The sequence below is a fragment of the Pinus tabuliformis genome, chromosome 7 (genome assembly GCF_031772625.1).
Source record: "Pinus tabuliformis cultivar Carrire ecotype Pingquan chromosome 7, CPIR1, whole genome shotgun sequence".
Classification (NCBI taxonomy): Eukaryota; Viridiplantae; Streptophyta; class Pinopsida; order Pinales; family Pinaceae; genus Pinus; species Pinus tabuliformis.
In genome coordinates, this window is record NC_142293.1 from 1,575,819,926 (window position 1) to 1,575,842,112 (window position 22,187).

The following is a 22,187-nucleotide window of genomic DNA, read 5'->3' on the forward strand; positions in this document are numbered from 1 at the left end:
GCACATGCCATGCTTGATGAGTCTTAAACACCTCATACCTTATGGGGAGAAGTAACACATACAACCATAAATATCCTCAACAAATATCATATTCTAGTAAATAGTGATAAAAATCCTTATGAACTATGGTTTGGTAAGCCTCCATATGTCAAACATTTCAAAAGTTTTGGAAGCAAATGTTACATAAAGAATAATCATGATAAACTTGGAAAGTTTGAATCTAGAGATGATGAAGGAATTCTCCCTCGATAATCCTCTAGAAGCAAAGGATTTAAATGCTATAATAAAATGACTCAAAAGATTGTTGAATGCATTGATGTTGTAATTGATGAAGCATCCATAGGTACCAAAGGGAAGCACCAGCAGATGGCAAACTTTTTCCTACAACAAGACAAAAGGATGTAGGAGAGGGAATTAATGAAGCACCAGAAGAAGGAATTGAAATAACAGAAGAATCATAAAAGACTCATTCAAGGTATGTTTAGAAAAATCATCCAGAATCTCAAATTCTAGGTGAAAAGGAAGATGGAGTACAAACTAGAAGAACTCTTGTTGGAACTTCTAGTTATCGAGCCTTACTATCCACTACTGAACCTTAACATGTAAATCAAGAAAGAAAAGATGAATGTTGGGTTCAGGAAATGAATGCATATCTTGATCAAATAGAAAAGATCCATACATGGGAACTAGTACCAAGACCTCATGATAAAAATTTTATTGGGACAAAATGGGTATTCAAAAACAAACTGAATGAAAATGGAGAGGTAATTAGAAACAAAGTAAGGCTCGTATGCAAAGGCGATGCTAAAAAATAAGGAGTAGACTTTGAAGAAACATTTGCACTCGTAGCCAGACTTGAAGCCATAAGAATGTTCCTTGAATTTTTAAGCTTTCATAACTTTAAAGTATATCAAATGGATGTTAAATATGAATTTCTAAATGGGGATATAGAAAGAGAAGTTTATATTGAATAACCTGAAGGGTTCATTCTAAGAAATGATAAAAATCTTGTTTGCAAACTTAAGAAGGCTCTATATGGGCTAAAACAAGCCCCATGTGCATGGTATTATCATATTTGATAGGTATCTTCAACAACAAGGCTTCACCAAGGGGTACGCAGATAAAAATCCATAGATAAAGATGTAAAAGATAAACTTTTGATAGTTGTTGTTTATGTTGATGACATCATATTTAGAAGCAATGAAGAATCTATGAGTCAAGGATTTTCTTCAGTTATGCAACAAGAATTTGAAATGTACTTACTTGGTGAACTAACATACCTTCTTGGTCTTCAAGTTCAGCAAGCAAAAAATGGTATCTTTCTCTCACAAACCAAGTACCTCAAACAAATTTTGAAGAAATATGGAATGGAAGACTGCAAGCCTGTATGCACACCTATGGTAACAAGATGTAATCTTAGTTCACCTCATGATTCTCCTTTAATCAACCAAACACTCTATATTACAGGAAAAAGACCAAATATTATGGATGCAATTGGGATTGTTGGACGATTTCAAGTAAATCCTAAAGAAACTCATCTCCATCCAGTTAAGAAAATATTAAAGTATTTACAAGGAACTCAATATTTTGGTCTATGGTATCTTGAAGATGCATACTTTTCACTTCATACTTACACAGATGCAGATTGGGTAGGTAATATTGATGATCCAAAGAGTACTAGTCGAGGAGAATTTTATTTGGTGTTGGGTTGTGTTATATTCTTTCCACGACTAGCCCATGTAGTTAACAAGGGGGTTAAAAGGGGGGGGCCGCCCGGAGCCCCCCTTTCGTTGTGCCAATTGTGTAGCAGAGGGGGGTTCACAGGGGGTTTGAGGGGTGTAGGTAACCCCTCTCTATGGGGTCTGGGGTAGCGCCCTAGAAAATTTTGCTTTTTGGACCCTATATTAGGTTGGGTGGACCTACCTATGGTTTTGTGCATGATTTTTGCACATGGTTTTGGAAGCGATGGTTTTCGGTCCATGGTTTTGAACACGATGGTTTTCGGTCCATGGTATTGGATGCTTCGACATGTATAAATATGTATTCTAACATAGAAAGGAACATACTGAAAATCAAGATGGTAGTCCTGATTTTGGGATCCAAGGAAAATCTATGTGTATATGTGTTTTATGTGTTATGCTTTCGTATTGTTTATTTTCTATGTTTTAGAATTCATATGCAGGTAATTTTTGTATAGGGTCAAAACCTATATTTGGTATCAGAGCTGTTTTGGCTTCAAGGGGACGCCTTTGTTACTGAGGGGTTTTGCTCGGGCCTGTGGTAGACCCTGTTCAGTGGGATATCTACGAGATTGATTCTGGTGGTGAAAGAAGATGGTGAGCAGTGGAAAGATAGAGATCGAGAAATTTAATGGTCAAAGTTTTGAGTTGTGGAAACTAAAGATGGAGGATATGTTGGTAGAAAAAGATAAGTGGATCACAGTAGATCGGGGTACTAAACCAATGGGAGTGTCCGATGAAGAATGGAAGAAGTTGGATCAGAAGGCAAAGAGCACAATGCGATTGTGTGTATCAGATTTAGTATTGCTAAATGTATCAAGGGAAGCTGCGACGAAGGTTTTGTGGGACAAGTTATGGACTTTGTACCAATCTAAGTCTTTGGTGAATAAACTGTTCCAACAGAAAAAAGCTGTATAACATGAGGATGAAAGATGGACACTCGGTGACAGAGCATCTGAATGCATTTAATACTGTGGTAAGTCAGTTATTATTTGTTGATATTAAAATTTCAGATGAAGATAATTACATCAGTTTGTTGTGTTCTCTACCAGATTTGTGGGATAGTCTAGTTGTTGCAATAGGTAGCAATACAACTGCCTTGCAGTTTGATGAAATAGTCTCATCCTTGCTGATGGAGGAGATGAGACAGAAAAATATGGAGAGCCATAATGGTGCTGCCTTGTCTGTATGAGGTTGGTCCCAGAATAGAAACAAAAATAAGTCATCGAGTGGGAGATCTAAATATAGAGGGAGATCTAAATCTCCAGGAAAACCTGTAAAGGTGGTGTGCTGGAAATGTGGAAAGGAATCACACTACAAAAGGGACTGTAAATTTAAAGCTCCTGATAAAGGAAAGGGATCTGATGATGCTCCTTCTACAGAGGCGAAAACCACCTCAGATGAAGGTGGGGATGTGTACTTGGCTTCTTCAAGTACACATGTAGATCATGAGGCATGGTTGATTGACTCAGGTGCATCCTTTCACTTCACTCCCCATAGAGAGTGGTTTTGCGAGCATGAGAAACACGATGGTGGTGATGTATTCTTAGGGGATGATAGGAAGGCTAGAATCATTGGTCATGGAAAAGTAAAGTTGAAGTTGCAAGGTGGAAGGGTTAGAACACTTCTAGGTGTTCTGCATATTCCTGCATTGGCCAGAAATCTGATTTTTGTAAGCAAGCTAGATGATGCAGGTGTAAAAACAGTGTTCGAGAAGGATACATGCAAGATGGTTCGGGGAGCACTGGTATTGATGCAGGGATTTTGGATTGGAACTCTGTACAAGCTGCAAGGTAGAACTTTTGTTGATGGGTGCAATAGTTCTGTGGTTCCTGAAAGTGGAGTAGAAAATTTAGTGGTCTTTGGAGAGAAGACCATGCTATTACATCAAAGGCTTGGACATACTAGAGAGGAGGGCCTTCAAATACTTCATCGTAAAGGTATGGAAGAAGGTAGGAGTAATAGCTCTCTAGATTTTGATTTCTGTGAAAATTGTATATATGGGAAGCAGAATCAGGTGAGTTTCCCCTCTGGTGGTAAGAGGGCGAAACAAATATTAGAACTTGTGCACAGTGATGTGTTTGGACCTCTGATGTTTCCATAACTGGGTAGGTTTGTGAACTATGTATCATTTATAGATGACTTCTCAAGGAATACATGGATATATTTCCTTCAGAAGAAATCTGAAGTCTTTGACAGGTTTAAAGAATTTAAGGCTTTGGTGGAAAACTAGACAGAGAAGAAGATAAAGGTGTTGAGGACAGATAATGGTGGAGATTTTTGCAGTAAGGAATTTGAAGAATTCTGTAAGAAGTGTGGTATAACACAGCAGAAGACTACTCCATACACACCTGAGAAAAATGGAGTTGCAGAAAGAATGAACAAGACGTTGATGGAAAGGGCAAGAAGCATGCTCAGTGGTGCCAGGTTACGATAGGAATTCTGGGCAGAGGCAGTGGAGATAGCATGTTACCTGGTCAACAGATCACCTTCATCAGTGTTGGAGGATAAGAATCCACAAGAGGTATGGACTGGTAAGAAACCCTCTCTTTCACATCTGAAGGTATTTGGATGTGATGCATATGTACATGTTCCAAAGGAGAAAAGAACCAAGTTGGAGAGTAAATCTGAAAAGTGCATCTTTATTGGATATAAGGATGGTTTAAAGGGTTATATGCTTTGGAACCCAGTAAAAAGGAAGGTTGTGTACAACTAATATGTGGTTTTCAAAGAGGTGAAAGATGTTATTAAACATGAAGTCCAACCAAAGGAACCTGAGAAGATAGAGTTTGAGCTTAAGGAGGAAGAATCAGACTCTACAACAGAGGAGGAATCAGAAGATGAATAGCCACTAACTCCAGGTGTGAGAAGACCAGTTCGAGAAAGAAGGTAGACAGAAAGGTATAGTCCATCTGCTTTTTGTTCAAATTTTGCTTTATCTATTACTGATGATGATCCTAGAACTGTGAAGGAAGCACTAGATTCAGAGGATGGAAAACTCTGGAAAGAGGCCATGGTTGATGAAATGGCATCTTTGCACAAAAATGAGGCTTGGTATCTGGTGGAGTTGCCAACTGGAAGGAAACCCATTCGCAACAAATGGATGTTCAAGAAGAAGACAAATGTAGAAGGAAAGGTGGAGAAATACAAAGCTCGGTTGGTAGCAAAAGGTTATTTGCAGGTGCCAGGTATTGATTTTGGTGACATTTTTTCTCCTATTGCTAAGGTAGCTTCTGTTAGATTACTTTTATTTGTTGTTGTTGGTGTTGATTTTGAGGTAGAACAGATGGATGTGAAGATAACATTTCTTCACGGGGATCTCGAAGAGGAAATCTACATGAAGCAACCTGAAGGCTTTGCAGTGACGGGTAAGAAAGAAATGGTATGCAAGTTAAAGAAGTCTCTATATGGGTTAAAATAGTCACCAAGGATGTGGTATCAGAAATTTGATACATTTATACAGGGACTTGGCTTCACTAGAAGCAAAGCAGATCACTGTGTGTATTTTAAATTAATTGGTGACCGTGTTATTTATTTGGTCTTATATGTGGATGATATGTTGCTAGCTGGAAATGACAAAGAAATTATCCAGGATTTGAAGACCCAATTGTCCTCCAAATTCGACATGAAAGATATTGGTGCTGCAAACTATATTTTGGGCATGGAAATTAAAAGAGATCGGGAAAAGAGGAAGCTCTAGTTAAACTAGAGGAAGTATGTCGAGAAAATACTGCAGAGGTTTAATATGCAGGATAGTAAACTGGTGAAGGTTCCTATTCCTATAGGTGTGAAGTTATCTACTGAACAGTGTCCCAAGACACAAGAAGAGGAAGATGACATGTCCCGTGTTCCATATGCAAGTGCAGTTGGTAGCTTGATGTATGCAATGGTCTATACTAGACCAGACATTGCACATGCAATGGGAGTATTGAGCAGGTTTATGTCAAAACCAGGGAAGGAGCACTGGACAACAGTGAAGCGAGTTTTTAGGTATTTGCGTGGCACTAGTGATTATGGTTTGTGCTACCAAGGAAGATCAAGAATGGATAGAGTGTTGGATATTCGTGGCTTTGTTGATGGAGACTTGGCTGGAGATCTGGATCAAAGAAGATCTACAAGTGGGTATGTGTTTAACCTATTTGGAGGTGTAGTCAGTTGGATGAGTAAGAAACAATTTGTAATGGCACTATCAACTACAGAGGCATAATACATGGTAGCCACTCATGCAAGCAAAGAAGTAGTTTGGTTGCAGAGATTGTGTTCAAGTATGGGGTTAGTACATGGAGCTATAAGGATAGACTGTGATAGCCAAAGTGCAATTTTCTTGGCAAAGAACCCTACATATCATTCAAAGACAATGCACATTGATGTTCAGTATCACTTTGTGAAGGATATGATAGAATACAAAAAGGTGTTTTTGGTAAAGGTGGACACTTTGAAGAATACAACAGATGCATTGAAAAATCTGTGAGCTCTGAGAAGTTCTCTTGGTGTAGAGAAACAATGGGCATTGCAGGGCTGGATAAATGACTAAGCTCTCTTGTGGCCCCCTGTGGAAAGAAAAAAACAAGTGGGAGAATGTTGGGTTGTGTTATATTCTTTCCACGACTAGCCCATGTAGTTAATCGGGGGGTTAGAGGGGGGCAGAGCCCCCCCTTTGTTGCATCGATTGTGTAGCGGGGGGGTCACAAGGGGTTTGAGGGGTGCAGGTAACCCCTCTCTATGGGGTCCGGGGCAACGCCCCATAAAATTTTTCTTTTTGGACCCTATATTAGGTTGGGCAGACCTACCTATGGTTTTGTGCATGATTTTCGCACATGGTTTTGGACACGATGGTTTTCGGTCCATGGTTTTGGACGCAATGGTTTTCGGTCCATGGTATTGGATGCTTCGACATGTATAAATATGTATTGTAACATTTAAAGGAACATAATGAAAAATCAAGTTGGTAGTCCCGATTTTGGGATCTAGGGGAAAATCTCTGTGTATATGTGTTTTATGTGTTATGCTTTCGCATTGTTTATGTTGGGTCCCTATAATACTAGTGATTACCCCATTACTATTATAGTTATACACCTTATTTATATTGTTGTGCCCCTATTACCCCCATATTGTTATTTCTGTGCCCCATAGAATCCCTCTATTGTTATTTTTGTGGCTTTATATTATTATTGTTAGGTCAGCTGGATTATATTGTGACTCCTTAGACTCCTATATATAGAAAGGAGGTTTTGTCATTTGAATCATCCAAGAATTTTTCATTTATGTAATGTAAAGGAGGTTTCCCCCTCGAAGAGGCTGAATTCTAAGGCGTTGATCTATCTTTTCTATCTTTTCTATCTTTTCTTGAGCTGGTTTCATAACATTTGGTATCAGAGCTTTGGATTCTAGGGTTTCGCTGCTCCAAACAGGTCATCGTGGCATTTTCGCTATAACTTTTTTTTCTGTGATGTTTCAAAAGTCTCAAAAAAACCCCTTTGAGAAGAAATCATGCTGAACCTTGGGTCCAAGTTTCAGAGCTTTTCGTGCGATATTTTCGGAGATATGATCTAAGGAAGTTGGTCTTTTTGCAGACTCCTGAATTACATTCAAAACAGGTGACCAGGGGAAAATTGTCATAAATTTCTCTCTGGGAATCAGATTGAAATTTCATAAGAAGGTACAGAAAGAGGACAAACGGTAGTTTCTTGTATATCTTCTTCAGAACCAAATATCGAAAATTGTACACGTGGCACTTCATACAACTTCACTCTTCTGGAAAGGTCTATAATTAGGTCATCTTGGGAGATTGTGCATAACTCTTTCTTGAAGAATCCAATTTGGATCAGACTGGTGGCATTGGAAAGAGGACACAGAGATCTACTATAGGTCACAAATTCCGAACTAGATGATTGGAAAGTACAGAGATACATCAGAGGCAATATCGAGCTCCTACAAAGTGAAAAAAGGTGTGTAGATTTTTTTAAATTTTTGCTTAAGCTTGGTTTGAAAATTTATTTTGAAGGAATTCAAAGGGCATAGTAGAGAATTATTATCGGTAACTGACGCCCTGAAAAAAGAAAATGCAAACACCTAGTAAGGAACCTGAAAGCTCTAGCATGACTCATGAAGAAGAGGAAAAAATGCTACATGATATATCAAAATTACAAGAACAAGTGCAACAAATGTCACACTCACAAAAGTTAACAGATGCTAAGATAAATGGAATGGAAGCTAAGATAAATGGTGTGGAATCTAAGATGAATGGCATGGAAGCTAAGATGGAAAATTTGAAGATAGATTTGAACACAAATTTGAAGACAGGCATGGCAGATTTGAAGACAGATTTGACAAATTTTCTACAAGAAATACTTACTAATGGTGAAAAGGTAGTAAAGGAAACTCATGATGAGAACAAAAGAAATGTTAATCATGATTCCATAGACACTAATGTTGGATCAAAGAATCACCATATTCCAAAAATTGATATGAGGAAGTTTGATGGCAAGGATCCCGCCACATGGATATTACAGATGGAGCAATTCTTCGATCTCAATAATGTGCAAAACGCACAAAAGGTACGTATGGCAACTGTATATTTGGAACCAAATCAGTTTGTATGGTATTAATGGCTTTGTTCTCGTAAATAATTTATCACTTGGGCAATTTTTATGGAAGAATTGATAGCACATTATGAGGATACAAAAAGCAACACTTTTTTTAGCCAATTGATAAGTCTCAAACAAAAGGGTTCAATAATGGAGCACATTGAGGAGTTCCAAAAATTGAACATAAGGGTAAAAGATATTCCAGAGGAGCATAGGATTGATGTGTTCATAGGGTCTTTAAAGGATAATATCCAACATGATGTTCGCCTTTGGGAACTTGATTCATTAGAGAAGGCATTCAGGTTAGCAAGAAAAATGGAAAGCAAAATTATGGCAACTAGGAAGCATACCACTCACAACTATAAAGATGGAAGTGTTGTTGCCCCTAGTCTTCCACAACCTACAAGGTTGACAACACAACAATTGGAAGAAAAAAGAGCAAAAGGGCTTTGTTACAATTGTGATAGCAAATACACAAAAGGTCATGAGTGTGCTGAGAAGAAATTATTCTACATAGATTGTGAAGAGGAAGAAGAAAAGGAGCAAGAAAGGTCAAAAGAAGAGAATATATTCCAGGAACAAAGCCTAGATGAAGAACAAATAAATCCGACCATATCTTGTAATGCATTGGTGGGAATTACCACTCCTCAAACCATCAAGATAGAAGGACAAATCAAGAAGAAAAATGTAATAGTGTTGATTGATTCAAGAAGCACCCACAATTTTATTCATTGTAGGGTAGCAAAAGAATTGAATTGCTTCCTGTATCCAGCACCAAAGTGTCAAGGGATGATTGCAAATGGAGGAACAATAAATTTCTCTAGAAAGTGCCATAATATCAAGCTATCCATGGGAGAATATGTATTGACTAGCCCAATGCTTTCCATTCCAATGGGAGGTGCCGATGTTGTACTAGGAGTCCAATGGCTACATCCTTGGGTACAATAGCTTTTAATTTTCAAGAACTTTTCATCAAATTTTCTACGGAAGGAAAGGAAGTTGAATTAAGGGGTATTGCAAGGAAACCAGGAAAGATAATTAGCTCTAATGGCATGACTAAGCTTCTAAAAAAGGAGCAAAGAGGTGTAATTGCACAATTATGTTCGCTAGATGTTTCCACATTGGAATAATCTATTTCTCCAGATCTCCAAAAAGTCCTGGACAATCATTCCAAGGTATTTGAGACTCCCAAAGGTCTCCCACCTATGCATGATCGTGATCGTGCTATTCATCTGATTCCAGGAAGTGTTCCTCCAAACATCAGGCCGTATAGATATCCCTATGTCCAAAAAAGTGAAATTGAACGTATGGTTGCAGAATTGCTATAGGCTGGTATAATTCAACCGAGTCAAAGTTCTTTCTCAGCTCCAGTAGTATTGGTGCACAAGAAGGATGGATCATGGCGCATGTGTCCGGATTATAGGGAGCTCAACAAGCTCACTATTAAAGATAAGTTCCCCATTCCTGTCATTGATGAATTACTGGATGAATTGCATGGATTAATTTACTTCACCAAGTTGGATCTTCGTTCGGGATATCATCAAATCAGAATGAAGATTGAAGACATTCCGAAAACGACATTTAGAACTCATGAGGGTCATTATGAATTTTTGGTCATGCCTTTTGGCCTTACCAATGCACCTTCAACATTTCAAGGTTTGATGAATTCAATTTTCAAACCATTCCTTAGAAAATTTGTGTTAGTATTTTTTGATGATATACTAATCTACAACAAGTCTTGGAAGGATCATGTTGAACATGTTGATAGGGTGCTACAACTATTGGAGGAGAAACAATTATATACAAAAAGATCCAAATGTTTCTTTGGAGTCGAGGAGGTGGAATATTTGGGTCATATTGTATCTCATGAAGGAGTTAAGGTAGACCCTAGCAAAATTAATGCCATTAAGGAATGGAAAATCCCCACATCCATAAAGCATCTGCGAGGATTTCTTGGGTTGACAGGGTATTATCGCAAGTTTGTTAAGAATTATGGGAGAATAACAACACCTCTAACAACATTATTGAAGAAAGATTCATTTTCATGGACTCTGGAAGCAACAAAGGCCTTTGAACATCTTAAAGAGGCAATGTGCCAAGCACCGGTCTTAGCTACACCGGACTTCACAAAAACCTTTATTGTGGAATGTGATGCTTCAGGAAATGGAATTGGTGCTGTTCTAATGCAAGATGAAAGACCCATTACTTTTGAAAGTCGTCTAATCAAGGGAAAGTTTTTAAGCAAAGCTATTTATGAGAAGGAAATGTTGGCAATACTCCATGCACTTAAGAAATGGTGACCCTACCTAATGGGAAGACACTTCAAGGTAAAAACGGATCATGATAGCCTTAAATACTTTTTAGAACAAAGATTATCCTCTGAAGTGCAACAAAAGTGGGTCATAAAGATGTTGGGTTATGACTTTGAAATCATCTACAAAAAAGGGAAGCAAAATGTGGTGGCAGATGCACTCTCAAAAAAGGATGAGGATGTGGAAGCATTGTTGTGTGCCATTTCTATTATCCAACCAGATTGGATAAGCGAAGCAAGGGAGGAATGGAAGAATGACGAAGAAGTGTGGGCACTTATTCGAAAGCTACAACAAGATTCCAGTACTTCTCATACATTTAGTTGGCAAAATGATTCGTTATGGTACAAAGATCGCTTATACCTCTGTAAGAATTCCCATCTAAAACAAAAGATTCTTATGGAATTGCACACTTCTCCCTTAGGAGGGCACTCAGGATTTTTAAAAACTTACCACAGGGTTAAGAAGGAATTTTTTTTGGGATGGCCTTAAATCAGATATTCAAATTTTTTTGGTGGAATGTTTGGTTTGCCAACAAAATAAAGTTGAAACAATTAAGACACCGGGTCTATTACAACCTTTATCCATTCCAAGCCAATGTTGGGAGGAGGTTTTAATGGATTTTATCACAGGTTTACCCAAGTCTGAGGGAAAGAGTGTCATCATGGTGGTAGTTGATAGAATTACCAAGTATGCACACTTTTGTGCATTATCACACCCATTTAAAGCCAGTACAGTTTCTACTGCATTTATGGAAACAGTTCAAAAGCTACATGGAAACCCAAAGATTATTGTAAGTGACAGAGATCCCATTTTCACTGGAAATTTTTGGACAAAATTATTTTCTTGTCTTGGTACTCAGTTAGCTCATAGCTCATCTTATCATCCTCAATCTGATGGGCAAACTGAGATAGTAAACAAATGTTTGGAAGGATATCTTCGTTGCTTTATATCTAATAAAAAGAAACAATGGGTCAAATGGTTGCCTCTAGCTGAATGGTGGTATAACACTTCCTTCCACACAACAACAAAATTGACCCCATTTATGGCACTTTATGGGTATCAACCACCATCCATCACATCATATTTAAGAGAAAATTCTAAGGTTCAGGCAGTGGAACATCACATCGAACATCAACAGCAAGTCCTCCAACTCTTAAAGGATAACCTCGTGTTGGCACAAAATAGAATGAAACAATAGGCAGATCAACATCGCAGTGAAAGACGTTTTGATGTAGGTGATTGGGTATTCCTACGGCTACAACCATATAAGCAAATGTCCCTAAAGCAAGCTAAGAAGGATAATAAACTATCACCAAAGTATTATGGTCCGCACAAGGTGTTGCAAAAGATTGGTACTATGGCATACAAATTGGAGCTTCCTGCAGCTTCCCGATTGCACCCAGTTTTCCATGTTTCATGTTTAAAGAAGGTTATAGGCGACAAGCTCCCAATTCAAACAATATTGCCAGAACTTGACGAGGAAGGAAAAATTATATTGGAACTGGAAGCAGTCACAGAAACAAGAACTTGATAGCTATGAAATCGATCAATTTCAGAGTATCTTATCAAGTGGAAGAACTTATCCGCTGAAGATTCCACATGGGAGGATGAAAATTTTATGCAGAAGTATCCAGAATTACTCAAGCGTTGAGGACAACACATTTTTGAAGGAGAGGGGCATGTTGGGTCCCTATAATACTAGTGATTACCCCATTACTATTATAGTTATACCCCTTATTTATATTGTTATGCCCCTATTACCCCCATATTGTTATTTCTGTGCCCCATAGAATCCCTCTATTATTATTTTTGTGGCTTTATATTATTATTGTTAGGTCGGCTGGATTATATTGTGACTCCTTAGACTCCTATATATAGAAAGGAGGTTTTGTCATTTGAATCATCCAAGAATTGTTCATTTATGTAATGTAAAGGAGGTTTCCCCCTCGAAGAGGCTGAATTCTAAGGCGTTGATCTATCTTTTCTATCTTTTCTTGAGCTGGTTTCATAACCGTTTATTTTATGTGTTTTAGAATTCGTATGTAGGTAATTTCTGTACAGGGTTAAAACCTACATTTGGGACCTGGCTTAGTATCATGGTTCCAAAAAAAACAAAGCTCCATTGCTTTATCTATTGCTGAGGCAGAATATGTTGCTACTGCATCTTGCTACACTCAAATTCTATGGACGATGTTGTTGGTGCACTAAGATGTCTTATTACAAGCAATCTTAATACCTATATTAATTATCAACCCAGGGCAAGTCTTTTTATTTCAAGAGTGTCAACACTATATATGCAGTGAATTTAGTGGTCAATTTATGTTGGAATCGTTGCAATTGCTAATTTATATTTCTCTAAATTCAATCCAAACACTTCTGAAAGGAATTCATAACACACCTTCAAAGCTACTTAATCTATTCTGCAAACAACTGAATCAGAATGAAAATAGAAAGAATCACACTTGACAATCTAATTGGCATTGAAACTAACTCATTTAACATGAAGGAAAGCTATGACAATTGAACAAAAAAAACCATATAAACATCTCATGGAAAGAAATCACTGTAGCTTCGAAATCTATGATAGCATTACCTTAGAATGAACAAAAATATGGAATTAACATAACCAATTCGATAAACAACATCACACATATATAATCAAACAACTAAATCTAGAATCTTGACTGAACATGAAACACAAATCAGAATAATCAATCATTACAGTAATCAGAATGATACTAACTTTGCAAACTAACAATAATAAACATTGAAGAATAAACATAAATGATTATAACACAATTGAAGAAGTAGATCTTCTATTGACTGGGCCCAAAGTCTCTAGAAGTCCCCTCTGTTAGATATTTAGAATACGATTATGAACTAAAGGCAACCTTCTTCATTAAAATCAATAACATAGTTACAACATCACCGAGATGAAAGTATTATATGTCCAAAAAGACTAGTTACAATCTGCGAATTTCTAAACTAGCTATTCAGTTCGCCTTACGAATTTATATAACATTTGGAAAAGTAAATAGATAGAAGCAAATCCTCAAGATCAGAGGATCCTGAGGATTTCGCAACACTTGATCTAATTTCATCATAAAATATCATTGGTCCTCTTGGTTTTCCGTTGTCTTCCATGATCAGGACGATGTCTTCTTTCCTTTACCAATTGTTGCTGTTCTGTCGATTGAACAACAATAGTCTAATCCACGTCCCTACATATAAACTTAGTGAAAGTCAATTTTCCGTGCCCAAATTTATCTAATTTGTTACTAATCAATTTTACCCAGCTTCTGCTGTTGTTTCCTCTATTTTTATCCATAAAACGAAGATAAACATGTGAAGACAAATTCTTAATTAGGTTATTTATGAGGAGAAAACATATCTTTTCCTTTGCCAAACATACTCCCTTGCTTACATGTCCTCATGCAATCAGATGGTTAAGGTGTAGTTGTGTTAGGGAATAGGCAGGATACACTTCCTCCTTATACAACCTGAAACCATTTTTCTTTTTGAGCACTACAAAAGCTTGGTTCACTTGTTGGTCTAACAAGTTAGTATCACTGCAGTACCCATCTAGAGGATACAGGATAATTGGACTTCTATATCGACACCCTATCCACTTAGGGCCCATGCTCAAGACCATGTTGCTGTATTTGTGTAAGCGAGTGGAGGTAGCTTTGAAATCCCTGAATTCAAATGGATCTTTGTTCCTAATATTATTGCTGGAGGCTTCCTATCTCTGTCTGGCTGCAGATAAAGATTCTTCTTTCATTTCCTGGAAGTACTCCTTCCCTGCCTGTATGATGTCTGTGTGCAGCAGTCCTAATTGGCCCACAACACCCGTTCATTTCATGAACTGTTTGTGCTGGACAGAGAGGTGTAGGGGTTTTGTAGGTTCTCCCCTAACCCATAAGTCTATGCCATATTCTCACTTTCTAAAAGTATTATGGGCTTTAGCCCATTTTATCTAGTTAGTGGAAAAAGAAATAAAAGCTTGGAATTGGATATCCCCTATGAAGGGGCCAGGATTTCTGTTTAAGTCATCTTCTAAAACGAAATTATGCATGTTCAATTCACACAAGAGGCGTTGTACCTGTTCATTCTGCTCTCTGAAACACTTGACAAAGTCTAGGGTTGTCTTAATTTCCATTGACTTGCCAACTTTAATGGCTTTGATCTTCAATAAGAGGTATCTTTCTAGTAGGAACAATGCATAGTTGGTGGCAGGAGCTCAACATGACAAGGCATCTGAATAAAGAGAGAAAACAGTCTCCAATTGCTCTTTAGCTTTCTACAACTTGACCTATGCTTTTTCGACTTTCTTCTGTTCATCCTTGTAATTAGCAAAAGTCTCATCCTCTATGACCATGAGTGCCTCAAATTTCTTTCGTAACTCTTGGTGTACTCGCAGGGGCACTACTTCCTCTTTATGCCGAGTCAATTCCTACTGAGTCTTGACTAGTTCATTCTACAATTTCCTAATGACCACTTCCCTTACCAAGGGAATGTAGGCAGGATTCTCTTATGTCTGGACCTCAACGTCTTGTGTTTCCATTGGGTCAGTCTGAAAAATAGCGTCGGTAGCTTCTTGAATCATGCAACAATTAGCTTGGGTGTTTTCTTTAGTATTAGTTTGAACGACAACATCAATAGTAGGGAAGTCTGTTTGGGTTTCCTATGGGCATACACAAGGATCTTCTGTATGCATTTCATTGTCTTCTAAAATACATGGCTCGGTTTGGGTTTCTTTTGAATAAACCAAAAGGGCATCAGTCTGGGTTTCAACTTCTTCCCCATAGAAATGTTCAGTTTGGGTCCTCGTGGTCTCCAATTCTACTTTCACTTTCCTAACCCCGACAGCTTCCTTCAACCACTATCTTAGCTTCTTAATTGTTTTCTTTTGCTTCCTATACTTTTTAAGCATCTTCTTGAGTCTGTCCTTGTACGTTTTCTTTGTTGTGAGGCTTTTGACCGGTGGTGGTACAACTGTATTTACTTCAGGTTCATGTTTAGGTGGAATCATGTCAACATCAGGATGGGGTTCTAATGGGACCGTGTCTCCTGATAGATTTTCACCTTCCAGGTCTCTATCTTCATTAGCTTCCCTCTCAAGAGACCCTAATGGAATGGTGTCTCCTGAGAAATTATCATTTTCAGGGTCTTCTTCAAGATGGGCCTCGTCCTCTGGGGACTTCTAGGGTTTTCCTTAGGTGGGGGTTCCAGTGGACCAATAGCTTCTTCTTGATTTCCTTCCCTAATGGTTTCCTCAACATTCACTTTTGCTTCAAGAGGCTTTTCCATAGAAGGAACAGATTCCCTATGTTCCTCCAGATTATCAGTAAATGGTAGGGTTTCATCATGACCAAGACTGCCAACAGGGGCAAACTGGTTGGGGGAATAATTCTTCCCTTCAAAATTCCCAGATTTCTTCCTTCACCAAATATTCCCATATTCTCCAGGACTCAGGCAACCTCTTCCTCATAGTCTTGGATAGAGTCATCTTGTGGACATGGAGGGGGTATGTGAGATGGCCCTACCTCATCTATTTGAATTAGGGTGTGTTGCTGCAACTTTATCCTTGCAGAGCGTCTTCACTTTGTTGGGCTTGAGGCCAAAGAGGGATTCTTCCTTTTCTATGTCCTTTTTGGACCTGTCACTCTTGGCCCTTGCTGTTCAATTGTTGGGTTTTCTATAGGTGGGGCCAAAGTAGGATTCACAAGGTTATCCTAGGTTAGCTGCTGCTAGACTAGTCCATGAATGATGATTAATTTGATTAGCCCATGATGGGTGATGATTGTATGTGGGTCCTTTGCCTTTCTGACCCGACGAGCAACATCACGCAATAAAAAATTTAAATAAAATGGCAAGTTAACTGTAATTTTTCGTTTCAAAATAGCTAAAATTTTAAGTTGGCGAGGTTTCAACATGTCTTGTTGTCCATCACATGTGATATACCTCTACACAATGGCTGCCAATTCCTGCCATGGTTGTCTCAAAGTTGTAGGGTCAACCCCTTTTCCTTTTTGCACCAATTGCTCGTTCAGGTCCTGAAATACTGTGACTGCTTCCTGCAGAAGAACATGTTTGTCTGTCCATCTTGTTCCTTTTGTTAGAAGTACAGTGACTTCGGCTATGACTGCTTCAGAGACCATTATGTTACTTCCTTTCACCATGGTGTGGCCATTCTGTAAATTCTACAGAAATTCAAGTGTCATCTCCTCATGAAATCCCTGTAATCTGGTCAAATATTGTAGCCAGCTGGCGCGCTCAAGAATCACATGAGCCTGGTCTGATACCCTGAGCATTGTGGATTCATTTCGAATGGTGTTTCCTCCCATGGCTACTTTTTTTTTCTGTGGCTGATTCAATTGCATGCACTTCTCTCACACTTTCATAGTTTGGAACAACAACAGAGAACATTAAAGCTATTGATAAGAAAATGACATTGTTTTCAGAATTAATATAATAGACAATTAAGTTATTTGTCTCGGCAACAATATTTGGCATAGGATCATAATCAATTCACATGTTATCCATAATGGTTGCCTTATTTCCTCCAATAAAAAATGGTTTTATGATTATTACACACACACAATCATCATGCAGTCCTTTAACCCGAAATTAGTTTAATAATCATCTGAAAACTATCCATAAATTGTCACACATGCTGTTCATACGCAGACCATCCCCCCTCCAATTAGAAAAGGGTGTCCACACCTTCCAAGCATGGGAAATAAAGGAGAAAGCGTCAGTAAATTATAAATGTAGGCAACCAATCAATAAAAGTGGTGTAATATATGACAACGACAATCAAAGCAATACACGTCAAAAGATTTGAAATGCCCGTAAAATAAAACAAAGATTTATACCATTATGTCAATAGATTTTTACCTTAGGTGGCAAAGTGGCAAACATACAACCGACGATAAATATTAATGACTGGCAATAAAGTGATTGGAAAAATATGATATAATGGATATAAGATATAAGTTACCATGCATGTTGGATTTTTAGGAATGCTATTCAAATGGAAATTTTCCTTTAGAAATGAATCCATAGGTGGTAATAGAATAGAGAGCATTTGGCAGTGTCACATAGTACTTCAATACCACAAGTAGAGCCACTGCTACCAGCAAGCATCCATAGCCTCGACAGGGTTTCTTTTTAACCCCACAAATGAGCAAGAGTCCTCCTTTTAGTAGTTAGATGATCTTCTCTTTTTATTTTCTATAAAGAAACCACTATGCTGGCATGGTCACCAGGTAATCATAGTGCCATTCACCAGGATATAACAAAGTGATCAGGCTAGCTCGTGATGAGACCTCTTGTCCTTTTGACAGTTTTAATTATCAAGAAGGTCATTACCTTGGTGTGGTGGCCATAATGGAATGTCACCTGTTACATCCTTATGATTATTGTAGGCTGGCTCGTACTGAGACCCCTTATCCTCTTTTTTGGAGGTTTGAAGGTGGAAAAATGATGGGAAAGGGTAATTGAAGGCTAGATGAAGGTGTTGAGGTGTTTGGAGCTGGTCAAGGAAGATCAAGAAAGAACAGGATGGTTGGATTTGTTCAAATGGCAAGAAAGAAGCTTATGGAGAAAAACACAGAAATTAGGGTAGATTGACGAAATGTTGCGAATGACTTGGGAAATCTATGAGAAGTGAGCTAGTGCTAGCTGCTTTATGAATGTGTGGTGAGCTGAGGTATCCTGCAAGAGATCTGCACATCTACTTACAAATATTGATCCAAGAAAGAACTAACAATGCCATGAAAACAAAACTTTCTCTAGCTTGACCTAGTTTCTGACCTACAAAAAAAAATGGTTGGATAGTAACCTATGAACAGAAAAGCATGCAAAGAGATGTATTGGAAAAGAACAAGGAATGATCTAGGCAAATGAATCTGAATCAACATATCAATCTTTCCAATTTAATTCATCACACTAGCAATTGCATGGAAGATCAAAACTGTGTTTTTGGTGGCAGCAGTAGTGCCTTGACCTCAAATCATAGTCCTAGGAAGGTAGAAAGGAGATTAGGGCCTACTGTTGGCCTTTTTGAATCTTATTTTGTCACTGCAGTAACCTGCTTAAGCAAATGAAACACAAAACAACTATGCAAACCATCTAAAGCAACCTAATCTAATGAAGTAAAATGAATCTATGTAACAGAAATTAACTCATGAATGAAAGAAAAAAAATATAAGTACAAAGTAAGAGGTGCTGGGCATCTTGGGTTGGGCCCTAACCCAAGAGCTTAAGCCCTCTGAAAGAGATCAGTGCTGGCTCAGAAACTGTTTCATCTTCATTATCAAAAATAGCAGTCACATTACATAAACTGTTCTAAAAAAGGAACTCGAAAATAAGCTGAACAATGTGCTGCACAAAAATGCGAAAATTCTACTAATGACTAGCTAAAATCCAACTAGAAAAAATGAGCACCAAAACCCTACTATTTATAAAACTCGAGTCTCCAACAACTCTCCTAAAATCAAGGAGCTCAGCTTCCCAAAACTGCAGATAAAAACAATCCTTCTTTACTTGCTCGGCTGCCCCTTGGATGCACTAATGTGGCTACTTGTGCTCCGAGTTTCTGATGGAGAATTTGAGGTAAGGGTTCATAAATGAAGGGGACACCCTCCGACAAAACCTCTCCCTTGTTTCCATCGAATATTGGCTGCCAAATGCTTATTAATCCTTTGAATTTGTCCAAAAATTTTCCCAAAAATTTGCATAAAGCACACATTAGACTTCATGGCATAATGACTAACCCAATTCACTCTATTAGCATAAATATAATAAAAAACATGCAAAAAACTATTGAGAATGGTGGATTAAGTCAAATTAAGAGGCAAAATGAGCCCATATAATCACCAATTTCTGGGGCTCATCATTACCCCCCTACTGAAGGTGTTGCTCATCCTTTGAGCAACTAATCCATCTCCTCATCCTTGATGGCCTTGATGGCCTCCCTGAAATTCCATGGCTTAGATATGAGATCCTCTTCCCTATCATGGATTCCAGCTTTTGCATCCAACTTTTCCCACTACTTTTTTTCTTCTTCTTCCTTTGTGCCTTCTAGCAGTCCTAGCAGTAGTGGAGGACTCAGCTTCAGACCAATCCAATGGACCTTCAGACTTTGCATAGAGTGCTTATATAGGGGCACTCTCCTTAGTGCTTCTCTCATTCCATTTGGGGAGTGGTACTCCCTGATCTGTAGGCCGTGGGGTAGTGTGTTCCACCTTCTCATGCAGGCATGGATGCAATCTTCCACAAACACTCTTTCCATGTCTTCAAAATGTGAAATAACTTGAGCTTGCTCATTGATGTACGTAGGGGAACTTTGAGGATCAACTGCAAGTTGTTAGTGGGTGCTAATGAGATCCATAGGGTCTGATGGTTCTGCTCTAATCATCAGAGGTTCATTCTACTCTTTTGCCATCATTTTCTAGATTTTTGCTACTCTCTTGTCCTTATGACTCCTCCAGGATGCCATGGCCATCAACTGTAATTCACCCAACTTTGCATTAGGGTCCCATAGGTTCGTATCAGAAAGGGCCATGTTATGTAGATAAAACTCGGCCAGCTTCGCTTTGTCCTCACTTGAATTGTGATCACATAGATCCTTGAATTGGCCATAATCCTCAAAAGGTATGGTGCCTCTCTGGGCCAGAGTCTTGATTTGAAATTGGAGCCATTGATCTTTGAGGTACACTATATATGTTTTAGATGGTTGCCCACACTGTAGTTCCTCCATAGCCCAGCTAGCCATGTAGGCTAATTGGGCTTCCCTTTTCTGTAGCTACCTTCTTAAGATTAATACCTCATTTTCTGCTTGGGGTTCCCTTTGTTTCTTCATTTGTGGTCTTTCTTGTCTCTACTGGCTTTGTTTCTTCTATCCTTGTTTTAGTTTGTTCCTCTTCCTGCTTAGTTTCTGCCTTCTCTATGGTAGCCTTTTCTGTACTGTCTTAGGCTTTTTCCTTTTTGTTCCAAGCCTCTTCTTTTTCTTTGTTGTGGTCTTGTTCTTCTCTGTTCTTGGTTCCTTCTTCTTTTTTGTTTTAGCCTTATCTTCCTTGTTGTCTTGTTTCTCCTTTCTAAAATTGCATTACTCCTTTGTATATGTGAGTATGAAGGTGGTGAAGGAGTCAATATCTCAAAACAGAGAGCAGATAAAACTGTTTTTTTTTAAGAAACAAGCAGAATTTTGAATGCAATTTCCTCTTTTACAGGCTTAATTTCTCTATAGCTGCACCACTCCTATTCATATATGTGAATACCACGGTGGAGAAGGAAATAATACTTCAGCACAGAGAGCAGATAAAAAGATTGTGTTTTTATTTTTTTTAAAGAAACAGGCAGAATTTTGATTTCAATTCTCCTTCCTTTTCAACTCAATATTTGCTGGAAATCACATCACCCTTTGTGTATATGAATATGCAGAGTGGGTTTACATAGAGCCTACCTCTTCGAGCTCGAATTTGCCAGAAAAACCTTGGTTTTTTCTCTGCGAGACTGCTCACTGGCCCTCCTGTAGAAAGGGCTCCTATAGGACTTGTTTCTGCTCCTGTAGATCCCGATAATTTCCTATAGAATATGATAAGAAGAAGGGTTCTGAAAATGGCAGAGAGCGACTATGTTGAGGCTCTGAAGGTAGTAGGTATCTTGCTGCAGTCGAGAACACAATGATACAAATGAAAGCGAAGGTGGTGAGAGTGTTTAAAGGAGGATTTATTATGGCTGTTTATGGAGACTTTCGGTGATGGAGGGTGAGCAGGTCAAGTGTACGTTGGTCCCATTCAGATCATTGGTTGCAGTGCTATCATGAAACTTTATGCTACCTGCCCACAATCACTTTCACCATTCGTGTTGGAGTTAAAAACATCTGCCACTACCAGTTTTTAGATTCTCATGAGTTGACTGGACACATGTGCAGAGTGAACTCCGGATGAGCGCAGTTGAACTAGATGAGGGTGGCCAATTAACTGGCCACCTTTCTGGTTTAATCCCAACCATTTCATTCGTTCAAGCAATTTTTTAATTATACCAATGCAAACAGAGGAGTGGGTTAGTCACTTACCTGAGATCTGAATGCGTTTGCTGTGAGGTGCTATGGCTCCTTTGACTGCTGCATGCTTGTATTTCCTTTGTGGCATGCTTTCTGCTTTCTAATGTGTGGATATTTTTCTTGTGTAGGTATCCTTTGGCTAGATCTAAGCTACAAGAGTCTGCTTCAGCCTTCAGATTTGCACCTTCATGCTGCTGATGTTAGATTTTAATGAGACAGTGACTTGTTTTGTCCATATCTTCCAAATGGTAGACTGGATTGACTTGAAATTTTTTGAACATGTTTCCATCATCATTATGCACCTTCCATAGAAAAATTGTGGTTAATGGATGCACAGATTTCAAGAAAAATTGAAAATGGATGAAGGTGATGGAAGTCGATTTCTTGGAACCGTGCACTGGAATTGGATGGAATTCTTGGGCATGTTACTATCACCCATATGCATCTCCCCATGAAACATGTTTTTAAATGGATG

General features: G+C 38.4%; 1 pseudogene; it reads right to left on the reverse strand.

Annotated features, from left to right (window-relative positions):
• Window positions 1-21,800, reverse strand: part of LOC149254088 (transmembrane 9 superfamily member 7 pseudogene) — a 72,386-nt pseudogene extending 50,586 nt beyond the window's left edge.
• Between the last annotated feature and the right edge of the window lie 387 nt (window positions 21,801-22,187).